At 51.7% G+C, this 6,000-nt stretch overlaps 1 protein-coding gene across 1 annotated transcript in view; it reads left to right on the top strand.

The window, feature by feature from the left end:
- Positions 1-251: 251 nt before the first annotated feature.
- LOC116951142 (protein-arginine deiminase type-2-like) overlaps positions 252-6,000 on the top strand; it is a 62,914-nt gene continuing 57,165 nt past the window's right edge. Inside the window, exon 1 of the mRNA XM_076073433.1 lies at positions 252-408. The gene's annotated coding sequence lies outside the window, so the exon portion shown is untranslated. The remainder of the gene's footprint in view (positions 409-6,000) is intronic.

Below are 6,000 nucleotides of genomic sequence, written 5' to 3'. Positions count from 1 at the left end.
TCGTCTCCGCACCACGCGTGCAGGGACCTCGCCGTGGCACAACGTGTGTTGGGGCGGTAACCAAGGAGGAGGACCTCTATGCCGTGCACTTGGTTAAACAATAGAGGGCGGGCGTCGGAGAGGGGACGGATCTGATTGGCAGAGAGTGGGAAATCCGAGGCTCCTGATTGGATGAGAGACCAGCGGATCGGCGGCGCGTGGGCTTTGATGTAGAGGGATAAAGGGGGATGAAAATCTGGGAGCAAGCACTCTTTTTCCCGGGGTCTAGTGGAGTGAGGGACAGAGGAGTGTTCGTCCCCTGCTACTTGAACGTCCGTGAGACGGGTCGCAGAGCAGACAGGTCCAGCCCCAGCAAAAGCCACGTGCAGCCTCGCCTTTCAGCGACTTCCTACACCTCGAGATCGGAGCGTAAGTACGGAAAGGAGAGGTAAGTCCGAGGAGAAAATCCCGTAGGGGGAGTGAACAGGGAGAGATCAGGCAAATTGACCCCTAAGCCGCCGGGAGATAGGATAGACCTGCCCTGTTGACCCACACTAACACGAGTAGATTAACTCTAATTAAACAGAGAATAAATCACCAGTAGACATTAAGCCGTGTCGTGTTGTCTCTGTGAGTACGGAGGGAGGGGGGGTGCATGGTGTGGTGAGCCTGTGCGTTGTGTGGTGTCTTGTGTGTGCGCACGAGTGTATATTTTTCCCGCGCATGCGCGTTCGCCGTGCACGTTAACTTGTGAGCCCGTGCGTTGTGTTGTCCTGTGAATTCTGCCCGCGTGGGTACTCTCGCCACTGCACAGCTCGTGGTTGGCGGGTACGAGAAGGGCACCGCGGTGTATTTGGGAGGCGGTTAGTACAGCTATTTAAATCATGCCACGAGGAGCAGTAGCGAGGGGGGGGGGAGACGGGGGGCAGCCGCCCCGACAGGGCACTGATAAGGGGTTGACAGGTATGATGAGTCAACCCCCAAATAGGATTTGAACCGTCTCCCTCTCCATTTGGAGTCGCTCGCTCTTCCGCTGAGCCACCTAACCGGTTTTTACTACTGTATTATGAATAAATAATGTGTTGTTTTATTACCAACGCTTCACCAAGACACCGTACACCTGGTGATTTTTTTTTCCCTTTCAGCACTTTGTTCACAGCTCCGCGTTTCACACAGTTAATTCCCACAACAGGTGAGGAAGTCAGAGCAGGTAACTGAATAATTCAGTGCCTTTGCTCGGCCTTTTGTCCTTTCAAAACGAGAAATGGGACCCCTTTTCACTCTGCACTCATCCCATCCATGGGCCTTCAAAGTCCTCTCCTGCACATTGGGGGTCGTGTTGGAGGAGGGAGTGCGTGTGTGTGTGTGAGTGGGGAGCGGTGGGGTAGCGATGAGCGCACCGTGTTTGTGGTAATGCCGTAGTCGTGTTTAAATAATTACAGTATTGTGCTGGTTGATGGGTGTGTGTAGTTGATTGATCACACAGAGATGTCTTTGAGTGTGTTGTAGCGGTTTGCGCGTTATGCTTCGAACCCGGGGACCTGAGTTCGATTCCCGCTCCCAGCCAACACCAGTGACGATTATTTGAACTGGTCCGGGACCTCCCCTAGGTCGACTCGGCCTCAAATAAGTACCTGTTGCGGTGTATAAACATCGTCACTAGGCAGACAAAGGCGGCCGGGCGTGGTGCTGGCGACCCACCCCCTCGCGTGCCGTTCCGGCCTTCATAGGTGCTCGCCAACAGCACTTGCCCCAACAGTCTGGTAAGGCTAAACGGTGGATCTTTGTGTTGGCCAGCAAATTTGATCCCAGACACATCACCTTATGCATCCACGATTGCATTTGAACGCTACACAATCGCACTGATCATTCTGGAATTTTAAAAGTAAACACGTACCGTCCCAGACCCTTAGTCATTCCACTACTGGATGCGGACCTCCTAACGCCGTGTAGGACGTGGGGGAGTAGTTGACCATACTTTCACCACAATGGTGTGTCAATGCGAGGTTGGTGAAGGCGGAACGCACATACACACACACGTGTGGGGTTCACAATGGATTTCACTGCATTGCCCTCTGCTGTTGCACACCACAGTTCCTATGATCACTGTTACATTGCTTTTATAGCTTGATTTTGGTGATTTCGAAAATGTTTTGGTTTGGCCATGTTTGTTTGTTGTAGTACAGAGTTAGCCTGATAACTTGAATCTAAATTGTCTTATGGTTGTTATTGTTTGACTTGCATCCCACTGGGATTTTTGCACAAAGCGTTGAAATGCGGTGTTTTTTCTGGAAGACTTTGCTGTTTTTTCCTGGATTTTTCTGTTGCGTGTAGTCACTTTAAGATGTTTCTTGTTCATGTTTTTGTTTTGTTGCGGCTGCTCCCGAGTCAATAGCCGCATGGCTCACAGGGTTATCTCCATATATATAAGGCAAAGTGAATATGTGTGTCTGTTCAAAATGTTTAGCGTACTTCCCGACATGCAACAAACTTTAAATTTGCCATGTGGGTACTTTCCAGACTGTACACTATGCAAAAATGATAAAAATATACTTTTGTGAATTTTTTAGGGGAGGGGGGGGCTCAATAATGCATTTATTTTTTACACGCCAAGTGAGCTGTGACGTAAAATCAGTCACGTGACCTTCGCATGTGGAAGCGTAACGCATTGTAGTGTAGCGGTTAGCGCGCTGCGCTACGAACCCGGCGACCCGAGTTCGATTCCCGCTCACGGCCACCACCGGTGACGATTATTTCAACCGCTCCTGGGCCTCCCCAAGATCGACTCAACCTCAAACGAGTAACTGCTTTGGTGTGTGAACATCGCCACTGGGGAGACAAAGGCGGCCGCGCGTGGTGGATCCAAGTTCCGGGCGAAGCCGGGTAGTACAGCTAGTACCTAATAAACGAAACTGAAACTTAGAAGCCGATGTCAACCTTTCTTGTGCATTGAGTTGTCACCCATTCAAGTACTATGCACGCAGGCTCAAAATCCCACTTGTCTTCTGTGTTCTAATAAATAACCGAACATTGTTGACGCTGTGTTTGGGCAGAAAAGCTGTTCCGGGAATAATTTGTCTGGCGAAACTTCTTACTCGAATTGTAAATGTTGTGGGTTTTACTCTCCAGCACACTGGTGTGATGTACTAGTAACGGATTGGTATTTTCTTTACGTGACAAACCTCACTCATTGGCTGTGTCGGGTGGTGGCGGGTTAATCACGCATTTATATTACGCGATCTAACCCGAAAAAAAAACCTCTATTACGTATATTGGTCGCGAAAACCTACGTGTTAAAGCCTACGTGACAAACAACGATCAGTCCATGCGTTCCATGTTTGATAGATCTGCTCATAGGATTATGGGAATATAGGGTACCCATAACGAAGGATAGACGTGATCCCTACTCCAAGCCAACATATATCAGCAGCGTTCTTGAAAATATCGCGTGATAATTGTAAGCCCTGACTTGTACGCTCATTGAATTTGACGAGGCCTGCCAGCCCCGTAACCCGATGAGTCTTCTCGACTCCATGTGAGATGTACACCTGCACCATTTATTTGTTCAGTGTCGAATGGCGATTCTGTTGTTTGTGTCTAAATATTGCACCGTGCGTAAAGGTGTGTGCGTGTGTGTGTGAGAGAGATATCTTGAGGATGTGCAGATGTATGGGTGCCACGGTGGCGAGATGTTAACTACCTCGCCTCGTATACAGGAGGTGGTGAGTTTCATCCTGACCCTGACGCCTGCTGTATATGTGGAGTTTGCATGTTCTCCCCGTAGTCGCATGGATTTTTCTCTGGGTCCTCCGGTTTTTCCCTCCACATTTAGAAACATGCGTTTAGAGTATTTGGCTGCTTTACATTTCCACACGATAAGGCACTTTGTTAAGCAATCATTTGTGGACAGGTCACTTCTGAAAAGGAGCTGTATAGCTCAGTGGGCCTTATCTGGTAAAATAAAAACAGTTTTTAGTTTTAGTCTGTTTTATGGAATGTGTTTTGAAGTAGGTGTGCCGGTGTGTGTATTGATAGGCACATTAATGATAGTCACATTAAGGATAATGATGCAATATAAACTTGACCTGGGTTCGATTCCTACCTATGCACATTCATGAAAATGTGTATGCCAGTCTGCCCTGGTATACTCAGCCTGAAACGAGTACCTGGTGCTGTGTGAGCGGTGCCAGGCCTTCATCAGTGCTCACGAACTGCACATAATGCTGCAGGGTCCATAGGCTAAATGGGGTACATATTTTATATCGAGATAGTAGATCATATACATGATCTTGATAAAAAAACGGAACAGGATCAAAAGTGTGCAAATAAACCTGGGAGGGGTGTATGTGCGGGATAAAACTAAAACCGAAGGAGTAACACGCGGATTAGAGAACATGCACGGATTTGAGATGTCGAGACTAGCAACGAAGCGGCAGCGGAAGGAGACAACGCCCAGAGAAGTTGTCGGGGAGGCTGACCTCCGACTCCTCGCTCCCTGGAAAGCCGTGGCTCTCCTCTCGCGTGCTCGGGGGAGGGTTACTGCCCTCCGACCCCCCCCCCCTCATCGCAGTCCCTCTTGGCATAATCCGCGGCTGGCGTGTAGCCACCTGGGATCAATTCGCACACACTCCCCCTCGCGTGATCCTCTAAACGTTATGCACGCCGTACGCAGTCGCGCACACTCATGCGCCCGCAGCCACCAAAATTCGACGCGGCTACCTGCCCGGCGCCGTGCACCAATCGCACGCGCGGGACCCGGGGTCGGGGGTCAGAGGGCAGGGGCGTCACTCGTACGCGTGCAACCGATTGGAGGAGGTGCCCCGGAGCTGGTTTAAAGGGCTGTATGAACAGCCTCGCGGGTACACCGCCCGTGCACCTCTCGCCGACGCTAACCACGAGCTACACAGCTAATTTCGCGTGCACGCCGCCCGTCTACCTCGCGCACACGTTAAGCAGAGGCGGCACAGGTGATCTCGCGTGCACGATGCCCGTCTACCTCGCGTACATGTTAACTACGAGCTACACGCAGCGGCGAGCGCACACACGCGGGTAAAATACACGCTCGTGCGCAAACACAGGATACCACAACGAGAAGGCTCACAGCATCATTCACTCCTCTCCGCACTCGCAGGGACGACACGACAAGGTTTATTGACTACTGGCGATTTATTCTCCGCGAATAACGAAGCTAAACTACCCGTGTCAGTGTGGGCCAGCAGGGCAGGTCTAACCTATCTCCCGGTGGTCTAGGACTCAATCTGTCCTGTCTCTCCCTAATCACTCTCCCTAAGGATATTCCCCGTAATCTCACCTCCTGCGTACTCACGGTTCGACTCCGAGGTGTAGGAAGTCGTGGAAAGGCGAGGCTGCACGTAGTCCTCGCTGGGAACGGGGCCTGGCTGCGCTGCGACTCGTCTCATGGACGATCTAGTGGCAGGCACGATGACTCCTCCGATCCTTGACCCCAGAAGAACACGACTGACTGCCCCTACCTTCCCTGCCCTTTTTATTGTCCTTACATCAAAGATAACTTGCCGCTAATCCGCTGGCCTCTCGTCCAATCAGGAGCCTCGGATTTCCCGCTCCTGTCTAATCAGATCGGTGCTCTCTCCGACGTCCGCTTTTAACTCTTTAAGCAAGCGCATTCGTCCTGCCAATCAGAGGGCCGCCCTGTTCTTCCTGCCGCTCGTTACTCCGCCCCACCCCCTACCTGCCTGCTGACCCGTGTCGAGTGTGCCCCTCTATCCGCGGCGGCTGAGCAGCCCCGTTGTGACCATGCAACTAGCATCCAGGTCACGGCGCCGTGGTGCGAGTCAGCCTCGGGGGAGGTCGCCCAATTTCCTGGTCGCAGGAAACTGTGAAGATTGGTCCCATGAGAGGGCTTCCGTGTGAAAACCTGTCGGCCAGGTGACCTCCCCTCGGGGCTCGATGTGGGGTGTGTGTGTTCATGTGGGGGCTCTATGTGGGTGTGTGTGTGGGGGGTGTGTGTGTGTGTTCATGTGGGGGCTCTATGTGGGGGTG

The sequence above is a fragment of the Petromyzon marinus genome, chromosome 42, assembly GCF_048934315.1.
Source record: "Petromyzon marinus isolate PM22_M1 ecotype Great Lakes invasive population chromosome 42, UKy_Petmar_22M1.pri1.0, whole genome shotgun sequence".
Classification (NCBI taxonomy): Eukaryota; Metazoa; Chordata; class Hyperoartia; order Petromyzontiformes; family Petromyzontidae; genus Petromyzon; species Petromyzon marinus.
Note: the sequence above shows the minus strand (reverse complement) of the source record. Positions and strands in the feature narration are given on the sequence as shown.